Source organism: Schistocerca serialis, chromosome 2 (assembly GCF_023864345.2).
Source record: "Schistocerca serialis cubense isolate TAMUIC-IGC-003099 chromosome 2, iqSchSeri2.2, whole genome shotgun sequence".
Taxonomy (NCBI): domain Eukaryota; kingdom Metazoa; phylum Arthropoda; class Insecta; order Orthoptera; family Acrididae; genus Schistocerca; species Schistocerca serialis.
In genome coordinates, this window is record NC_064639.1 from 360,248,327 (window position 1) to 360,270,887 (window position 22,561).

The 22,561-nt window shown below is 38.8% G+C and overlaps 1 protein-coding gene across 1 annotated transcript in view; it reads right to left on the reverse strand.

The window, feature by feature from the left end:
- The window catches only part of LOC126457180 (transmembrane protein KIAA1109), a 507,473-nt gene extending 501,698 nt beyond the window's left edge, over positions 1-5,775 (reverse strand). The window contains exon 1 of the mRNA XM_050093265.1: positions 5,615-5,775. The gene's annotated coding sequence lies outside the window, so the exon portion shown is untranslated. The remainder of the gene's footprint in view (positions 1-5,614) is intronic.
- Between the last annotated feature and the right edge of the window lie 16,786 nt (positions 5,776-22,561).

The following is a 22,561-nucleotide window of genomic DNA, read 5'->3' on the forward strand; positions in this document are numbered from 1 at the left end:
ATTAGGAAATGAGATGCTTTGAGTAGTAAATGAGTTTTGCTATTTGGGGAGCAAAATAACTGATGATGGTTGAAGTAGAGAGGATATAAAATGTAGACTGGCAATGGCAAGGAAAGCATTTCTGAAGAAGAGAAATTTGTTAACATCGAGTATAGATTTAAGTGTCAGGAAGTCATTTCTGAAAGTATTTGTATGGAGTGTAGCCCTGTATGAAAGTGAAACATGGACGGTAAATAGTTTGGACAAGAAGAGAATAGAAGCTTTTGAAATGTGGTGCTACAGAATAATGCTGAAGATTAGATGGGTAGATCACATAACTAATGAGGAAGTATTGAATAGGTTTGGAGAGAAGAGGAGTTTGTGGCACAAGTTGACTAGAAGAAAGGATCAATTGGTAGGGCATATTCTGAGGCATGAAGGGATCACCAATTTAGTATTGGAGGACAGCGTGGAGGGTAAAAATCGTAGAGGGAGACCAACAATGAATACACTTAACAGATTCAGAAGGATGTAGGTTGCAGTAGGTACTGGGGGATGAAGAACTTTGCACAGGATAGAGTAGGATGGAGAGCTGCATCAAACCAGTCTCTGGACTGAAGACCACAAAACAACAATAACAATTTGAAGAGTTGCATTATAACCTATAAATATCCACTTGAACAAAAATGGTTGATATAGGGATACTTGTGACACTCAGGTTGGGAATAATTGAGCCATGGCTCAACTATCACAATGCGAAAATTACATTCACAGGTACATTATGTAGACAGGAAGTTTTTTATCATAAACAGTTTTAACTATTACAAAAACATGTCTATAAAAGCCTTTAGGCAATTATAAATTATTTAATAGCATTATGTGTTTGTAGGTAAACTTTATATGCTAGCTTTCATGAGCCTGAATACTTGCAAAGGCTTTCAAGTTAAGCCATATTTTCGCTTTGTATGAAAATATTCTCAATGATGATGTATTTCTGAACTCATTTGTACCTGATAGGGCACTGACAATCACATGTCCCTGTGGAATGTACTGGGGCTTCTTCAGGCAATCAAAAAGATACCAAGCAAACTGTAGCTGATGTGAGTGGGCTTAGACCTACTGTTACCTTAAGTCCTACACTGAAGATCTATCTAGAGCCCTCGACAAGTGAAGCATTTAGAAGTCTCTTGTGGAAATTGTAGACAAAAATAAAAACAGTGAAAGTTGAAGGAAAAACTTTGGCTTGAACAGAAAAAAAAATCAAAGCCACACTTTTACCTCTTCTTATTTTACCAATAACCAATCTTTGATACCTGGCTTCCTGTCCACATCATCACCTTCACTGTCACTCTGATAAGTCTGTGCTATGGACAGGTTCACACCTTTTGTTGAATAATTGTCATAATTCATCAGTCTGAGTCCTTCCCAAGACAGGCTAATGGAAATAAGATTCCAAGAGCTGCTATTACAGAAATACTCCAACTCCAACAGGTGATACTGTAAGAAAGGGGCTGTGCATTGAGGAGAAGTAAGCAAATAAAATTGGACATGAGAAGACTGGTGGGAAGACAACTAATTGCTAAAGACTGCATAGTGCTCCTCCTGATTGTTAACTGCTCCTGTTTCTTTTCTCTTCTTTCGTTCACAGAATTTTCTAGTACGACTTTTATTAGTTTGAGTGGAGTAGTAATAGCTGAAGCTATATTATGATGAGTTTATTTGATGTGTCTATTACTGTTAACCAACTACTTCAATAATCACGATGACAACCTGAGAAATGACACAGATTTTCTGGTAAATTATGTAATACCAGAAGAAGAAAAAGATGTCTGCTACGCAGATACAGAAATAAAAAAGACTTTCAGTCGCTGCTATTTGCAGATTATGGAATCACAAATAGCTCTCCCTTATATGATGGAAAATAGCTGAGTATGTTGATTTCTTTTTAGATTCACTATCTTTCTATTTTACTATTGCTGTTTCCCTTGCAGTAATTTTCTGAAATAATACGACTTTCATCTAAGTGACAGAAGATGTTATGTTGTCAATAATGCTGAACACAAAACTGATTTCTCACACCATGACAGCTGCATGCTCAATATATGTGGCTTGCAATGAATATTGGAAATCACCCTTTATCCTGCCCTGCCATCATCTTTGCCCATAAAAGCTATGTTTATTGTAATTGAAAGATCTCGCACTGTGAACAAGTACATCTAAGATTCATATGATCATCAAATAATTCTTAACACGTCATTTTTACTTAATAAGAAACTAAAAGTGTAATAAGTAAATACGCATACAATAACTGAATTTTCTGACCTCTGAGGAGAAATGATATCAGATCAAATAATTTCCATTGCATACATAATTCAAACAATATTTTTCTCCATGAGGTAACAAACAATATTATAAATGAATGTTCACATTTACAATGCAGAATTGGAAGCATACTGAGCGTAACATGAATTGTTCTGGCCTAGTTAATCACATACAACTGAGAATGAAAACACAGTATATGTAATTAATTTAATTCAGACATTTATAAGTGACTTTATAGCCAACGAATTATAGACAACAGCCCACAACTGGTTATTAGGGAGGGAACCATCAATTAAAATGAAACATGGTACACATACTGGCGTATTATACACACAGAAAAAAAAAATGCAAAACATTCTTTCTTTTATTATATAGTTTAATTGCATTAGCTTTCACTTCAATGGCACAAAGGACATTTGTACGTAGTCTAATAAGATATTTTACAGGGGTCACAAATAGACAAGACCACCACAACAGTGTAAGATTTCATTCATACTTCTCTAAACACACAAAGCAAAACCAGACTGTGAAACTACCAAAAAAGCTTCCATCTCTCAAATATAGTCCCTGAGTTGTGGCAACTGCACAAACGAATGTCTAAGACTCCTGACCCAAGCAGAGCAGTTACTGCATAATGTAATTCCCTGGCAGATTAAAGCTGTGTGCCAGACAGAGACTCAAAGCAGAGCAGTTACAGCATAATGTAATTTCCTGGCAGATTAAAGCTGTGTGCCAGACAGAGACTCAAACTCAGGACCTTTGCCTTTTGCGGCCAAGTACTCTACCACCTGAGCTACCCAAGCATGACTCACGACCCATCCTCACAGCTTCAATTCAGCCAGTACCTGGTCTCCTACCTCCCAAACTTCACAGAATCTCTTCTGCAAACCATTCTGGAAACTGCATAATGTAATGCTGAATTAAATCCACACCTACTTACATACTCCACAAGCTCCCATACTGTGTGTGGTGGAAGGTATCCTGCACAACTACTAGTCATTTCCTTTCCTGTTCCAACTGCGAGCAGAGCAAGGGAAAAAAAACACTCTATATGCGTCAGTACAAGCCCTAGTTTCTTTTCGTAGTCCTTACACAAAATGTATGTTGGTAGCAGTACAATCATTCTGCAGTCACCTTGAAATTCCTCTTCTCTGAATTTTCTTAACAGTGTTCCTCAAAAAGAATGTACCTTCCTCCTGGCAAGCATCTCCGCAACACTAGCATGTTGTCTGATTCTACATGTAACAAATCTAGCAGCCCGTCTCTGAAAACACTCAAGCAGTACTACCAAAGTCAACATTCACCTTGTTTACCACACTACTCAGATGCTTATTCCATTTTCCACCACTTTTCAACATTACATCCAGATATTTAAAAAATGTAAATGTTTCAAGCAGGACACTACTAATGCTATAACTGAGCATTATAGGTCTGTGTTTCCTACTCATCCAGGTGGTGATGACTTTTCGTTTGTGGGGCACTCTACAGCATGGTTATCAGCACCCGTACAAAATTCCCAATCTGTACACAGCCCAGTCTCACCATTTTTCCAAATGATGTCAAAATGATGAGGACAACACAAGCACCCAGACCCCGAGTGGAGAAAATCCATGACCCAGCCAGGAATCGAACCTGAGACCCCATGATCCACAGACTGAAATGCTAACCACTAGACCACAAGCAGCAGACGTTACTCATCCGCATTAACTTGCATTTTTCTACGCCATGCATCACACCAAGTAGAAATTTTGTCTAAGTCATCTCGTATGCTCCTACAACCACTCAACTTCGGCATCTTCCCATACACAACAGCATTATCGGCAAACAACTCAGACTGCTACCCGCCCTGTCCACCAGATCATTTGTGTATATAGAAAATAATACCAGTCCTATCATACATTCCTAAGACACACCTGATGACATCCTTGTGTCTGATGAACACTCACTATTGAGGACAACATACTGGGTACTATTACTTAAGGAGTCTTCGAGCCATGCACACAGGTAGGAACCTATTCCATATGCTTGTATCTTCGTTAACAGTTGGCAGTGAGGCACTGTGTCACACACTTCCATGCTAAGGAATCTGCATGTTGCTCTTCATCCACAGTTCGTGGTATAACGTGTGAGAAATGGGTCATACTGACTCATGGACATAGCTTCTCAATCTCAAGGAAACTTATTATATTCAAATTCTGAATATGTTCAAGAACTCCGAAGCAAATGGAGGTTGAGGATATTGGTCTGTAATTTAGCAGGTCCATTCCTTTACCCCTCTTATATACAGGAGTCACCTGCACTTTTTACTAGTCGCTTGGGAGTGCGTGGTAACGGCCAAGAACAATACATTGGGTAATGAGTGTGAGATTTACTATAAATATTAACAATTGCAACTACAATTCAAAACACTGGGTAAAATTTATGTACTGGATCCCCTCTCACATTTGGCTTCTCTACCAGTGAAATTGTTATTAGCACAACCAGATTTTTTGCTTTCACATTTGTTGGCTTTGCTAACTCTCAACCCATCTCCACCTTCCAACCTCACCTACGCCTCAGGCTACACTACAGATTAGTCTGTCACCACAACCAAGATATTCAAGGAGCGGATGGAGGTGGGGGGTGCAATATGTAACTTCAGTCAAACCTGGGCCAATCTGTAAAGCATATTGATAAGAGTCATCATACAGAGCCACACTATAGAACAGCAGAAATGGGATGAATGAAGTGCTAAATAGGTCATTTTTCAAGGTTTGTTGTGTAATACATCCACCCATCAACAACAATGTGACAGTTGCCACTGCTTTTAAATACATTATTAAATGGACTTTTGAAAAATAGGCATGAGAAACAAATTAAACAAACAATATGTGGGAGTTTCGTTGCATTCCTTTCAAAAAGCGAAATGTTTGTCTATAGTTCCAAGTTTCACATAACTTGACTCCGATCCTGATTGACAATATTATTCTCACATGTACGTAACACAAACTATTCCAAATGTTTTACAAACCACTCAGTCAGTTGTTACCACTCATCTACTGCAACAACATAAAAAGAGAATAGGTACACATTTAAGAACGTCATTCACGATACAAATGTAGGCAGTTCCGGCATAAAGATTTGCGTTCCTACTTGATATGGAGGATCCATTCATCACAAAATAACACATGTACTGGTTGAACAAGTGTCGGCAACAAGCGCGATTATGTAAAATATGCGAAAAATATACATAACACAACTGTCAAGTTAAATCGGTTACTTATCAGCCAGCATACAGTGACATAGCAACTAAGGAAACTCTGAAAGTACGTACTGCGGTCGAAATTAGATGCTATTCGTTTCTACATCTTGAAGCTGTGAAAGAAAAGGTCGTTCTTATTTCTCTGTTGTCAATATTATTCCTACTTTTACTTTACATCGTATTCTAAAACTGTTCAACCCATCCGTAATCAATACAAAACAGCCCCTCTGACGTTTATCAACATTCGTTTAGAACTTGATCTCAGAGTACAGAGATCCACTCGCAATACGATCGAACTACATTCGAGATCGATTCACTCAAGCCATCAGCGACAAGCGCCAAATATGACTTTGTATATAATGTAGTTGTAGAAGTAGTTTTATTCATCCGTGGATCTCTTTTTGCAAGGATATAGGACATGTCAAAGCATTTAAAAGTTTAGGCAAATTTAAAATGAGCTAATTCGTATAAAAATACATTTACAGACTTCTAGGTAGAGACAATCATTAGATTTACTGCTGGTATACAATACTTTATTTACAAATAACTTATTAAATAATTCAACGCCACACCGTTCACTCATATCTCACTATCGGTCACTGCACACACTATACACACATTGTTTCATAACACTTCACTCACTACACTAACAAACACACACACACACACACACACACACACACACACACACACACACACACACACACACACTGGGCCATTTTCTGTACCGCAACTTCCCATTTGCAGTCTTGAAAAACTGAGTCAGCGTCCCTCTATAATGAATGAGATGTTGAACTCAGAAAGAGGAAGAGGTGTTAGTACTGTGCAATTCATAGCTTGGGGGTAAGTTCTTCTAAAAAAGGAAAAACAAAGTTAAAAAACCATCTGAAAGTGGTATGTGGAATGTTGGATGTTTTATAATCATTATTATTATTTGTATAACTTGTTTTACCTAACCCCTGCTCTATTTTATCTAAGTAATCCCTCAATGTATAAAATGTATTTCACAACAGGTAGTTTTCAGCTGCCTTTCCAAATAAGTGTATTTTTGCAATTTCTTTAATCTCTTTTGGTAATTTATTGTACAGTTTAATTCCTTGGTAGAAAATGCTGTTTTGAGTTTTATGTTTATTTTTTCTTGGTAAATGTAAGTTGAGTCTAGGCCTTTTTCCATGGTCAAGGACAGAGCTGTTTGTGCAGTAATTACAAAAGTACCTGAGCCTCTTCTCCTCTTAACTCTGGCACCGATAGATACCTGTTTTTGGTGTTGATCATAAAACTGTCAGATCGCGTTCTCTTTCTTCCTATCCTCCTTCCAGCTGCCAGTTCCCAGCCACCCTACTGCCCCCTATCTCCCTTGATCCTTATCAGTTCCATCCTTGCTTCCTCCAACTGTCGCTGCAGGGCATAGATTTCCCTTTCCTGTTCCCCAATCAAAATTTTCCTACTGCATACTCTGCAATTCCAGGAGAGTGTCTCTTCTATTCTCCCAACATTCTTCCCACTGCATCCTTCCCTCCCCCCATCCCCCCACTCACTCCCACCGCAGTGAAAATACTTCCTAAAAACAAATCCGTCTACTCACTACCTTATAACAGCTCCCACATTTCTCACTCATGGTCAGTTTCGAAAGAATAACTGAGTTTAAAGAATGTTTTAAATTTGTCATGGACGAGAGATTGGCTGTGTGTAAACAAAAAACCATACAAAGGTCTTATGTGCGGTTGTTGTTGTTGTTTTTGTACTAATTTAGAGGTACAATGACAGAGTAATGAATTAGTAATTACTTCACTTTTAGAGAATTTACGTTATCAAACGTGTTTGGTCAGGTTTTTAAACGTTTATAGTTCAGAAAATTTAACCTAGATCGCGTCCATCTAACTAGTAAACAATACGAAATGTGATAGTTAAATTCGATTTAGAAATGTTTAATTACACTGATGAAACTAGTAGCTGTCTTTTTTTAACGTACAACCACACAACGAAATGCAGAAACCCTCCCACTTTGTTCCAGTACAGAGAATAAATTCATCCTTTCACTGATGATGCAACAATTCTCATTCACAAATTGAGAGATAATCTTGAAGAAAGTGCGAACTAAGTTGTTAAAGGATTGTAAATAATATTACAAGTGCATATTTGTTTCTGTTACATGTGTGCAAGTTTTTTTGATGTCTTTGTTCTTTGAATTAGAGATCTGTGAAGTCTTAAAAAAATACAGTTGTTCTGTTGATGATCTTACGTTAAGTTCTGGCAGTTTAATAAATCTTTGCGCAATCATTTAGAGGTTGGATATATATATATATATATATATTTTGTCCTAACATGATGGCAGAGGCGCGTGGTTCCAATTAGCATTGATTTGATATGTAATTCAGACGTGTTTAATAGTGTCAGAATCGACTAATTCAAGCATACGGCCTGTGACGCGATCACCTTTTTGCAGACAGTTTACGAAATTATTCGACGTGTTTGTAAGCGTAAACAGAAAATAGAGGCAAAACATCATGACAGAAGAAAAACAACAGGTTGAAAAGTTAAATGGCGAAGAAAATTGGGCTATCTGGCGTATTCTGGGAAGGCTGTCTTGGAATGTGATGCTCTGTACGATGTGGTATGCGGATCTTTTGTGAAACCGGAAACAAATGTTGAAGATTATATAACGAAATTAAGTGCTTGGACGAAAGCGAATTCAAAAGTGAAGAAACGTCTTGTTTTGTCACTAGAAAGAAAACTGCTACTTCAAGTAGCTACATGTGAAACTGAAAAAGTTGTTTGGGATAAATTACACCACATTTATGATATTCAGTCTGCTGAAAATATCGACTTGTTACGACATAAGTTTCACAATATCGAATGGGAATGGTCATGCGGTATGCAAGGTCATTTAGCAAAATTTGACGAAGTACAAGTAAAGATGTCTATGCTAAATAAACCAATAGAGGAAGCTGATTTGTGCGCACGTTTGCTTCAGACACTGCCAAAATAATTTGATTACATTTACGTAACTTGGCATGATTTACCACAAGCTGACAAAACACGGCATAAACTACAGAAAAGGTGTTTGAATTATGAGCTGCGAATTCAAGACAGAGAAAAAACAAATGTAGCTGTTGCAATGTTTTCAAGAACCAAGGGAATTGTAGCTACACAGCAACAAAGCAAAATTAAATTGTGTAATGTGAAAAAGGTGCAAAATTCCATCAACCACGATGAAAAGAAATGTTTTTCATGTGGTAAAGCCACGTACACACTGAGACTGAAACTTGTTTTCAAAACACGTTTCCAGTAGCTTGATGTGAACACCATTTGGAAACATGTTTCGAAACACAGAAACATCTATCCGTAGCAGTGTCGGTACAGATAAAAGAAAACAACGTTTCAGGCTAGCTACCACTTGTCACCGCTGCACGGCGCTAGCTTGTGTGTGTGTGTGTGTGTGTGTGTGTGTTAAGTGGTGTTGTGTTTACTGTAGTGTCGTTTTCGCTTTATTTTTCTAAAATAATGGAGTGGTCAAGACAACAAATTGTTGATTTAATTGCCATGTACCAGGGGGAGGATTGCTTGTGGACCGTCCGGAGTAAGGAATATAAAAACACTGTTAAAAAACACGATGCAGTTGCTAAAATTGAAGCAGCTTTTGGCACGGACAAGGGAAGTCTAGAGAAAAAGATACGATCGCTCGTGGTTGCTTACAGGCGCGAGAAAAGAAAAATTATTTCCAGCAGATCATCTCGTAGTAGTGCATACATTGCATATGACTCGAACTTGTTTGGGTATCGGTTTCTGCAGTTCTTGGACAATGTACATGTACTGAAGGAGACAACAGATACTGTGGAAAATAAGGTACGAAAATTATGCTTGTTTGTCTTTATTTGTATTTTATAGTTCACAGTCACACTCACCCATAGTTATTTTGCCACGGCACACTTCCTTGTGGACTTAAAAAATAATTAGCAAATTCGTCTCGAATTTGTTTATTCGCTGAAGCAGCTTTCTTTGGTTTATTATGTGCTGAAATGAAAACTGATGCAGTGTCATCTCGTCTCCATGTGCCTGGAATCATCTCACCTGTTTGTAAATCGTAGGAATCGAAGCTTCCATGTGGGGTGTACTGGTTCCTTGCCTCAGCATTTCGCCTTAAAAAATTCTGGAGACATACAGCTGTAAGTGTGACAGTTTTTGCCTTTTCCGGTTGTAGCAACATAGGTTTTCTAAACACATGAAAAACTGAGGCCATAATGCCGAAAGTGTCCTCAACAACCATTCTGGCTCTTGAAAGTCTGTAATTTAAAACTCTCTGTTTTAAACCTTTAACATGTTTTTCCGGGTAGGGCTTCATAATGTTTTCCTGTAAGGGAAAAGCATCGTCTGCTACAAAAACATATGGTAGGGCCTTGGTGCCACCTGGTAAGCATTCAGCTTGTGGCAAGTTAAGTTTCTTTTTGTTAATTAACTCATTTATGCTCGCATTTTTGAACACACCACCATCTGATATTCTGCCTTGGCAGCCGATATCTGCGTACAAAAAGTTGTAGCTGGCATCGACGACAGCAAGCAGCTCAATGCTGAATGAACCTTTATAATCATAATATTCACTTCCACTACCAACAGGGCATTGTAGCACGATATGTTGCTCCGACACAATGGTGGAACTGAAGAATCTATGAGAATAAACGTACTGTTTCACTCCAGTCGTTTTCAGTCGCAGGTATCTGAAAGAAAGAAATTTGATTTCAGGTTTTCGTACATTCGCCAGAGGGCACAAATGTAGATGAAAAGGTTGCGGTTGGACCTTCCAGTCCTCCACCACGAAAAATTAGAAGGATGGGCGAGAAAAAAGATATGCAGCAACCCTACAAAATTGCGTCTCAATTGTTAACTAAAGTGCTGCAAAAACAAGAAGAGAACAAGAACGATGAATGTAGTACGTATGGGCAGTATGTGGCATCAGTTTTACGGAAATTGCCAGAGATAGAAATAGCAAAAACAATGGCTTTGCTTAGTGATGTATTAATGAAACATCATGTAGCGTATTTGGAAAGTGAGCAGTCGACAAGGGGCATGAATATGGCAGGGCCATCATCATCATTAAGTAATAAATTCCCCTGTTACATTTACGACCTATGAAGACAGTGACAACACAGTTGAAGAAGTTGTGTTTGATGAGATATGTAATGTAATTGAGAAATAATAACACTTCGAAAATGTGCTTATTTAACGATGTTTTTCATTTACTTAGTTTTACATAATCTTTCAGTACTTCCACCAGAGCTCCACATACTTCAGGTACTATTTTAGATATTGCTTGTTTCGAAATGCGAAATAAATACGCAAGGCTCTGAAATGAATCTCCTGTTGCCAGGAAACGAAGAGTAACTGCAAGCCTTTGGTTGACTGAAGTAGCTTTCCTGAAATTCGTGTCTTTTTTTGAAACAAATGGTGATATCATACTTGCCAGATATTCAAAATCGGTAGGTAAGATCCGAGTGAAGTTGCGGAAGCCAGAGCCGTCTTCCATGCTCAGCTCACGTAGCAGGTTATTTCCGTCAGTTCTTCTATAGAATGTTTTTCTCCACCAACGACGAGAACGCCTTTCATTTTGTTTGCGTAAACCTTCTAGTATTAATAATGCAGGTCCACATATCATTATTGTTTCTTCGACACCAGACATAACGCAGCAGCAGACGATACGAACACAATAACACAAAGAGCACTGCAGATGGCGTGAACACACAACAAGAAATGTTTGCCACCAGTGTGGATGGAAATTTGATGTACCACAGAAAATGTACAGTGCTAAAAATAATGTGCATATCGAAGCATTTGGGAGTGGTTGTATTGATGTTGAAACTCTTACTGGAAGAGAGTGGACTAGACGATATTTTGAAGATGTATAGTATTGTCCAGATGGTGCTTATAATTTATTTTCTGTTAAAAAGGCCGGAGAAAAATGTATTGATCAAAGTATCAAGAATGATGGTAAAATATGGTCATTTTATAAAGAGAATATTCCAATGGGTATTGCTCTATCTAAAAGGAACAATGAACTTTAGCACTTGGCAGTGAAAGTGATTAAGCAAGGAAAGTCCTGTGTAGTATAGGAAGCTTCTGATGCTCTTCAATTGTGGCATGAAAGGTTTGGGCACCAGAACAAACAACATGTACAATCATTTTTGACTGCTCATGATATCAATGTAAGGTTAGACAATGAATTATGTGAAGGTTGTATGCTAGGTAAACATCATAGGCTAGTTTTTGGTTCACGAGTTGACAAGTCAACTAACCCAGGTGAATTAATCTTGGCTGATGTCTGTGGTCATCTATGGTCCAATGGAAGAAAACGATTTAGCTGGCCATCGATATTTTCTTGTTTTTAAATATGACTTCTCAAGCTTCAGAGTGACATAACTTTTACAGAAAAAGAATGAGTTGAAGGAAAAGTTGCCAATATTTATTGTGTTGGTGAAAACACAAGCTCAATGTACCATTAAAGAACTGCAGACTGATGGTGGCAAGGAGTTTGGCAATAATGATGTGAGAAGATACGCTGAGTAAATTGAATTGAGACATCATTTGACTGTGCCATATACACCACAGCAAAATGGAGTTGCTGAGCGTGAAAACAAGATTATCTGCAAAATGGTATGTTCATGGCTTCAGTCAGCAAAGCATATTCCAAAAGCTTTATTGGGAGAAGCTGTACTTGCAGTTACTCATACTCGGAACCAAACTGGGCCAACGAATGTTAAAGGAAAAACACCAACAGAATTATTTTTGAGAAGAAAGAGTCAGTTTAATCATCAAAAAGTATTTGGGACAGAATGTTTTGTCTAGATTCCAGCACATAAACAGAGAAAGTTTGATGCCAGATCTCTGAAAGGTTATACAGTTGGTTGTGATGACTGTGGCTATCGTGTATACCTTCCAGATAGGCATTCAGTTATTGTTACCTGAGATGTAAAATTCAAGGATGAAATATTGAAGCAATCATTGAAGAGTGATGTTACCAAATTAGTTGACATATCGACTAATACTGATATAGAATCATCTGATTCTGGTGACAAAATATCAAAAGAAAATATTACAAGACTGAATCATCAAGATCATGTAGAAGCGACTGAAAATACAGATGGTCATCGTGTTTTGAGGGACAGACAAACAATTAGAGGGCCGATGCGTTACCTAGATGAACCTGAGCGACCCAAGATGATGATGCTGAGAGACGTTCCAAGGAACTATGATGAAGCAGTGAAATCCTCAGATGTAGAAAATTGGAAAGCTGCAATGGATGAAGAAATGGACTCACACCAAAAGGTTGGTACTTGGAAATTAGTTGATCTACCAGCTGGAAGGAAGGCTATTGGAAATCGATGGGTGTTTGCAATTAAATTGTATAATAAGAATGACATTGTATGGTACAAAGCAAGGCTAGTTGCAAAGGAGTTTAGTCAAAGGCCAGGGCTTGATTTTTATGAAACTTTCAGTCCTGTGATTAGGTTTTCAACTCTGAGAGCCCTCTTGTGTGTTGCTGTTCAAAGAAATTGGAACATCAAACAATTTAACATTAAAATAGCATTCTTGAATGGTAAACTGGAAGAAGAAATTTGCACGCAACAACCACAAGGTTATGATGATGGCACAGGCCATGTTTGCAGATTGCTTCGAAGCTTGCATGGATTGAAGCAAGCAGCAAAATGTTTGTATGAGTGTTTAAAGTTATACCTTAAGAAATCAAAATTTCAGGAGAGCAGTGCTGATCCTTGTATGTATTTTAATGAAAATTTAATCATTTTATTTCATGTGGATGATAGATTGATAATGGGACCTGGTGAAACAGTTCATAATTACACAAAACAATTACATGAAAAGTTTGATATGGTAGTAGGTGAAGTGGATTGTTATCTTGGCTTGAAAGTGCAAAGATTTAATGATTGTATGAAGATTAATCAGACTGCATATGTGAAGAGTGCTAGGCAGGTATCATATGACTGATGCAAAGCCAATATCATTACCAATTGAACCTGGATAGATACCTGGTAATTCACCACCAGTTACTGATACCGACACTCACTGAGAAATTATAGGCAGTCTCACATATTTAACACTGGGGACACGTCCAGATCAAGCTTATGCTGTAAATGTTGCTTCAAGAGCACAAGATTCAACTACTGAAGCACACCTAAAATTAATTAAACGAATTCTTCGCTATTTGAAGGGTACAATAAATGATGGAATTCAGTTTAGGAAAACGAACAAGTCTGCTATAGAAGGTTATAGCGATGTTGATTATACAGGTGAAAAATTGACTAGACATTCAATAAGTGGAGTTTTAATGAAGTTTTGTGGTGGACCAGTAATGTGGAAAAGTAAACTACAGAAATGTGTCTCACAATCATCAATGGAAGCTGAATTTGTTGCTGCCAGTGAGGCAAGTAAATCTCTAGCATGGCTTGATTTTTTATTGAAAGAAATTAACATTGTTAAAAAGGCTTCAATTACTACTTTACACATTGACAATCAAAGTGCTATTAAACATATCAAAGTCGCAGGATTCTATGAACGCTCAAAGCATATTGAAACACACTATCAGTATGTAAGACAGTTGGTCAATGAGAAGAATATCAATGTCAAGTATGTTTCAACACAAGATCAAGCAGCTGACATTCTTACTAAAGGTTTATCAGCAAAGAAGCTATCAAGAATCCAAACTTTGATTGGGATGGAAGTAACTAATGAAAATAAAGATTGAGTTAAATTCTTGATTTGTTGATGAAATATGAAATTGCACGAGAGTGTTAAAGGATTGTAAATAATAGCCGGCCGGGACGGCCGAGTGGTTCTAGGCGCTACAGTGTGGAACTGTGCGACAGCTACTATTGCGGTTCGAATCCTGCCTCAGGCATGGATGTGTGTGATGTCCTTAGGTTAGTTAGGTGTAAGTAGTTCTAAGTTCTAGGGGACTGATGACCTCAGAAGTTAAGTCCCATAGTGCTCCGAGCCATTTGAACCAATTTTGTAAATAATATTACAAGTTCATATTTGTTTCTGTTACATATGTGCAAGCATCTTTGATATCTTTTTTCTTTGTTTTAGAGATCTGTGAAGTTTTAAAAAATATATAGTTGTTCTGTTGTTGATCTTATGTGAAGTTCTGGTACTTTAATAAATCTTTGCACAATCATTTAGAGGTTGTATATATATATATATATATATATATATATATATATATATACACATTGATACAAACAAACCTTGAAGAAAATGTAAAGATTAACTCATTCAGAAAGTTAAAGATACAAAATTCCTGGGTGCTTACCAAATGTAATAGGCAAACCCACATTCTTTATCTTTATAAAACACTTAGATTATCAACATTTGCACTTACAAGGGGAGGCCGCCAATTGTAAAATTCAGATTCAATTCATATTGCGCATAATAAAAGCTCATGGCCAGAGGTGTAATGTGGCAAAGCACCAAGATGCACTTCTCAGCCGTTGTCGAGAAAATCGACAGTTAAAAGAAACCGTTGCGGTGAAATACTCTCTACGATTAATAGCTTTCCACAGCATCATGGCGCAGCGGTAAGATCTCGGGTAAGTAATCCTAAGGTCGCCGGGTCGAAACTCGCGCTATGCAATTTTTTTTTGTTATTAGTTTTTTGTAATTCATATATATATATATGTATATATATATATATATATATATATATATATATATATATATATATATATATACAACCTCTAAATGATTGTGCAAAGATTTATTAAAGTACCAGAACTTCACATAAGATCAACAACAGAACAACTATATATTTTTCAAAACTTCACAGATCTCTAAAACAAAGAAAAAAGATATCAAAGATGCTTGCACATATGTAACAGAAACAAATATGAACTTGTAATATTATTTACAAAATTGGTTCAAATGGCTCGGAGCACTATGGGACTTAACTTCTGAGGTCATCAGTCCCCTAGAACTTAGAACTACTTACGCCTAACTAACCTAAGGACATCACACACATCCTTGCCTGAGGCAGGATTCGAACCGCGATAGTAGCTGTCGCTTGTTAGTGTCATCAAGGTTTCCTACTTTTGCTTTCTGGGTGAAGAAAATACTCGCAAAAAAATTTCACAGAACAAAAGAAGCCATTAGAAAAATAGGTGGTGTCCACCATAGGGATTCTTCCAGGTACCTGTTTGCAAGGATTGACATCCTTATCACTGCCCAGAAATAACACGACTTCAGTGCAAGAATCAAAAACAGCCTGCACAGTGATGTAATAAGTCATACTCTGGTTCAAAATGGAGATTATTACTCCATCATAAACTGTTAAATGGACTTCCACCACGCATTAAATGTCTTCATAAGCAATTCCCTATATTCAATCTGAATCGCAAAGAGTATATAACAGAGTAAACTTTTTATATGGTTGATGAATTTCTGAAACAAACTGAATATCGCTGCTAAACTCACAATCATGTTCAAACTATTTTTGATTGATTTTAACTCAGGATATCTAATTTAAATATAAGTGTGATCTACCACATAACAATCAGTGTAAGCTATAATGTCTATAACATATTTTTCATTTTTTTGTCAATGCTCACCTTAAAAATGTTTTTGAAGTATTTTTATTTAATTTTATGGCAGAAATTCTATTTTAAACATGGTTGTGTTGCATCAGTGAAGAACAGTGTAACCTACAATGTCTGCATCATATCTTTCATCTTTCTTGTTATCATAAAGTTTGTAGCAGAGAGAAGTGGCGCTTACAGTGCAGTACAACTCATATGGTTTTTAAAAAGTTATCGATGGTGCTGAGCCGCAGTCATACGGGATTTTTTGAATGAATACACCGCCATTTGACTGTATCTTCCTGTATTTGACTTCTATACAATCTAGATTTCTTCGTTTATACCATTATCGAGTACAATCTTGAAACTCATATGCGGTATAGTCAACCCTACGTAGGCTTTCACGCGTAATTTTGTAAAACGACAAAATGCTTCCTCGCCAGCCACCAGAGGTATTCTACGATGCTTGCGCACTTGCCCTTAAAATAGTTTTCATTCCATTGTAATTAGATACGGAGCTCCTTTTGGCTATTGAATGTTCTATTTCTCGGGTCATTCCCATTTCCATGGAAAACGACCCTCACCACTGACTAACTAGAAATTTATCACGCGTGCCAAGACATTTACTCGGAAAGTCGAAAAAAATAGAGAAAACTGATATTTCCACTCGTGAATACCGATGTCGGTGATGTAGCAGATTCCAAATCATCTCTATAATTTACAAGGTCAACTAAGGTGTTATCATGCCTAGAGAACTGGCAAACGTATCTTCCACACGCTAGATGCACACACCACAATCCATCTTCTCTCAGCTAAATAAATGCGCGAAATGTGCGGAAGCAGTCAACCAAATAATTTACATGGGAGAGATAACGGTCCATCACAAACGCTAATCCATATTACATCTTCTCAAATTCCCACGCGATCACGAAAGCTATCCCACACATATTAACTATTAGTTCGCTATTCGGTCATCTAGAGGACAACACAGTTAATTCATTCATATTCCTACACTCCAATAGGCCTCTCCAGTCTGACAGCTCCTACTGTTAATGGTAAACATGAATCATTTGCGCATAGATCACCTACGCTGCCCACATAGGCAGAATCATCATCCCAAGAAACGATCCAAATTTATATTTTATGCCTGTACTTACAACTAAAAGTTAGGATAGCTGTCTCAGTTGAATGACATTCGACAATGAGTGGAGTGTCAGAAATACAGCCTGCTGAGGGCAGTGGCTCTGGAAACAGAAATATCTGTACCATCGTTAGCATTTTAGATACTCTTCCCTCTGCTATCTCAGACTTCCACAGTCATCTCCTTTGCACATCTCGGAACACAATCACATATTTTATAAGCCTGATTCTCAAGGTGTATCTATCACGCATCCCCTACTACTGCTAAGTCTAGTACTTGACCAATAAATGGTTCCAGACAAAATAATACTGAGAGAACGATAGGTGGACATGTCTCATAAGTTTTTCTTGCGAGTGCTACCACTGTGTCTTAGAAAGAGAGGCGTAATCAGCCAGATGTTAAAAAACCAGATCGCAACAACTACTGTATGTTTCTGTCACAAGCAGCCTTGGTTCTACAGGTGCACACAAGACGTGGAGTGTAGTGGCCTACTTCTGGTCGGTTGCTGATTAAATCGCTAATGGTGCTGCAGGGTGGGTTGGTCAGTGACAGTGTGAGGAGGGTCTTTCACTCTCTAATTTTACCCAAAGTCAGCGAGAATGCTCTGTGACTCCATATGCAGAGAGATAGATCATAAATTAAGCACTATGCTCGAGGTGTTAGAAACATGGAGAGTGCTGTCTGATATACTTTGATGGTGTATGTGTTCGAGAATTAACATTGAATGGACGTACTGCACAGTCATCTATCCATGTTCGCAATGATACTCACAAAGTGGAGAAGGGGTGGTTTAGCAAGATACTGAAATTGGGAAACACGCTGTCACATCATTGGTTGCTGTTGAATTTACTGTAAAATTGCTAAAATTGTTCGCACTATCAGCTATGATGATTATTATTAGAGTACATCGATGGTGTCTTTTCCATCCCATCCGTCTACTGGTACGCTGTTGGTTACCACATAATGATGACCGACATTGCTTGTTTCAGTTGGAGAAAGAGTTTTAGTGGATACCTTCTGGGGTGGATAGCACCGAAACAGTGATTGCGCACATGATTGCAGTATGATGCATCAGTCGAAATGGAACGTAGAGCCATTAGTTATTCCATGAGTATGACAGATGAGTTTAAATGTAGAGCTTGTGAATCACTTTCGGGCTGTATTTAGGAAACCATCCACGAGTGGATATATCAGTTTTCTCTATTCTTTTCGACTTTCCAAATAAATGTCTTCGCACACCGGATAAGTTTCTAGTTAGTCAGTGGTTTACAGCATGCCCCACCTAGCTAAAGTTTTGGGTTTCTAGAGAAATAATTTCCAGCCTATAAGTCGGGAATTATGTTGAGCGAGTGATCGGTAGGATACTGCTATGTGCAAACCACGTGAAAATATACTTGTTCTTGTAATCCCAGAGTCTGGAGATGGGTGCAGAAAAGCAAGCAAGCACAGAAGCATGTCCGGACCAGAAACATTAACGCGTTTGTGCCAGGAGTGAATGGGCCCAAATTTGTAGAACAGTTCTGAGTGTAACTCCAGTCCGCTGAAGGCGCTCTGGTCACCCACTTGGGGGTGGTTGACCGCTGATCTTGCAGGGGGATATATAGTGCTGCGAGGAGTGTATACAGCTCTGTCTGTCTTCATGGTGTACATACAAATGATGTAAAAGGGGCGATTTTGTATGTTTACTACATCGAGACGGTATGTGGTGATATATTGCTGGGCTGGAGATTGGCTTCACATGCTAATAATCACGCTCCTGTCCTCAGTGAAAGAGCAGTGTAATAGAGTAAGAGTCTTTCGATATTTGACTAAATGTAGGGCACATTGCAGGGTTTAATTTCCGGTGAAGTATGGTGAACTGTACAAAATACAATCATAATGCTCTATTCATTCACAAGACACTCTTTGTGCTGGGACATAGGAGCATGTACATACTGATTCGAACAAGTTAGGGGGGGCAGGAGGGCAAGGTATGTAAAGAAAGTTCTGAGAAAGCAACTTTTCTAAGAAAGGATGAAGTAGACTGTCCAACTCTGGCTGGGATGCCGTCACTCATCCGCCACTGTGGCATTAGGACATCTCCAGACCTGTAGCTGTAGGATACCGAAAATTCCGGACATTTTCTTCTCTTCTGTATGACCGAGCTTCGAATTCTGTTTGCGTAATTGTTCTGAATCGCCCCGTCTGTGCTTAGAGAGTGCTCCCTTTCCAACCAAAAAGGGTGCTTTTATGATTAACAGTGTTTTCCCTAGCATGCATAGGCTTGTAGCGGTGAGAACGTTTGCATATGTTGAAAGCAGGAAGGGTAGCAAATGATGGACGGGGTGCCACGTCAGGACCGCGAGGAAGAATGCATTTGGCGTTATTCCGCGCTATTTTCGTAAACAGGTTCTGTTAGGGCAAGAATTTCCGAGCATATAAGCTGAGACATCAAGAAAGCGAGTGTTAACTATTTCTGGGACACTGTACAATTTCCGAGAGATCGACTATGTTCTTACTTTTACATAGCCATGTCACGTCAGAATAACAATGAGAAAGTTTTAGATGGTGAGTGGCCATGCGGACGTCGCGGTGAGGTGTCAGTCATGCTGTGGCAGGTACGCACACTGGACGCATCTTGTATGTTTCGTTAGGATCGCTAGGGAGAAAGCAGCCTATGGTATTCTGGAACAGATTTCTATAGCACAGTCTGTGACATCAGTATCCACAGGTATAGCATCAGCAGCGGTAAGAACACTTGTTGCCCAGAGGCGTTTCGCATATGGAATCGGTGTGAGTGGGCCTTGGGAGTTCTGTGGCGAGGTGGACATGTGTGTGTGTGTGTTGTACCTCACGTGATCGGCGATGACGTGATGGCGGAGGAGAATACACTGCGGGATGGATCTGTTGCAAGCAGCCTGGTTGCTGCAGCCCTAACCCACTATCCTGAGGGAGGGCGGTCCATAGACGCCAGAGTGATGCTCTGGCTGCCCCGGCCCGTGTGGTGTCAGGGCTGGGGGCAGTGGTGGCGGCGACCGCGGGGGCGGCTGCAGCATCAGGCGTCGAGTGGCGGGATGTGTTATTTATTAGCGATCTTTTGTTTGAACTGTATTCCATCAATTTCACTGACAAATAGGATGCTGTAAATTTCAAAAAAATCTACCCCTTACATATGGAAAATATCGATTTAATGAATTTGCATAAATTTTTGATATCAAGGTAGTGTTTGAGGTACAACAGTTAAGGGGGTGGGGTGTGAGTTGGTGACATAGAAGAGAACAACATGTTAAGTGCAGAACATGAGATTAATTTGTATTATTTTTATGTAAAACACAGTACAAATGTTTAAGAGGGTGGGTGACAAAGAAGAATGCGCCAGAAATAACGTTCAAAAGCATGTGAAATTCGAAAAGTGTTCCAGAAATTGGTGGCAGGACTTAACTAATTACTTAATTCGGTATCTAAGGTGGTAGAATAGTTTAAGGAAATAGGGGTGACTTAACAGAATAATAAGTTAAGTGCCGACAAAGGGAAATACTTTAGGTTAAAACACTCAGTGTACAGTGCCAAACATTAGGTTATGCAACATGTTTGTTCTATATAATTACATATTACAAAACGTATAAGTTTACAAACAGCAGAGAATGATGAGCAAGAGATATCCAACACCCACAAACTGATTTTTTTATAAGTAATCAATATACCTCTGAATTTCCTGTTATGAGACCCTTCCTCTCCATCTCCAGACCGCCATCTTGGATTACGTCACGGAAGGGACGACAGCACCCTCTGGAGGCGCTACTTTATATTAGGTCAGTTGGTATCTGGAGCCCATGGCGACCACACTGTCTCTCGCCATTTTCCCCACCATCTTGGATTATTTTACAGAACAGATGACAGCGCCCTCTGGCACCAGTACTGTGTACTAGGTCGGTTGGTGTCTGGACATCGTGGCAAAAACACTGGATGGTGGTACTAACTCTAATTGTTTAAATAAAGACTGGTGCGTGCAAAATAAAGACTTACGTGCAACACAGGTCGAGTCCTTCCCCACCAATCCCTAGGAAGAGGTGGTGGTCGGATGACTTATGTTAGTGCAGGTAGCCCAAGTGACCTATCTTCGCGCCATTTTCTTTGGTTAGTAGAGTTGTCCTGTTGGAATTTAAACTTCTCGCTGTCGGGGTGTGGTAGGATTGTGTGGTATTTTCCCACCAGAGAGGATAATTAATTGATCAATTGAATTAAGTAGCCAATCAAATTGATAAGAGTGAGAGGGGGCCTATTCCAATAACTCAGTCCTGAAAGTGTACCTGTAGCAGCGAGGGGTGGGTGTTTCCTGAGGGGGGAGTGAAGTGGGAGGGGGTGGGGGAACAATAGGTTAAGTGTGGTGACATGGAAAACCACTTAACACAATAATAGGTTTAGGACCTGTCAATCAAAGGAGAACAATAGGTTAAGTACCTGTCAATTAAAGGAGAACAGTAGCTTTGCCCCTGAGTGCATACCTGCCCCTGATGTAGGCAACCAGCACTAACAAAATGCACTGTTGCCTCTCTGCTCACTACACAGATTAAGTGGCTACACGGGTAGTGGGGGCTGTGTGGAATCTACTGGACGGTTTTTTAGGTTAGATGGTCTCAGAGAACCACAGAGAGGACTTCCATCTAAAAGGGGGCTGTAAAAGACATTCAGTTGTAGAAACGATCGGTATTGTAGTTGTACATTGTTGTCGCTGTGTTGCTAATCTATCAGAGCTCCAAGCCCTAATAGAAAGCACTGAAGCTCGAATAGTTATAGGTACAGAAAGCTGGCTAAAACCGGAAATAAGTTCAGGCGAAATTTTTTCAAACGATCCAACAGTGTTCAGAAAGGATAGATTAAATACAATTGGTGGTGGAGTATTTATTGCTGTCAGAATTATTTTGCCTTGTAGTGAAATTGAATTAGATAGTTCCTGAGAAATAGTATGAATAGAGGCTATACTTGAAAATCGGACTAAACTATTAATTCGATAGTTTTACCGACCCCCGAATCAGAATATATATTTGCTGAACAGTTCAAAGAAACCTGAGTCTCATTTCAAATAGGTAGCCCACTCATACAGTTATAGTCGGTGGTGACTTCAATCTACCCTAGATACGCTGGAAAAATTACACGTTTAAAACTGGCGGCAGCCATAAAATATCATCCGAAACTGTACTCAATGCGTTCTCAGAAAGTTATTTTGAAGAATTAGTTCATGAGCCCACTCAAAGCGTAAATGGTTACGAAAGCATACTTGACCTCTTAGCAACAAATATCCTGAACAAATAGTGAGGCTCA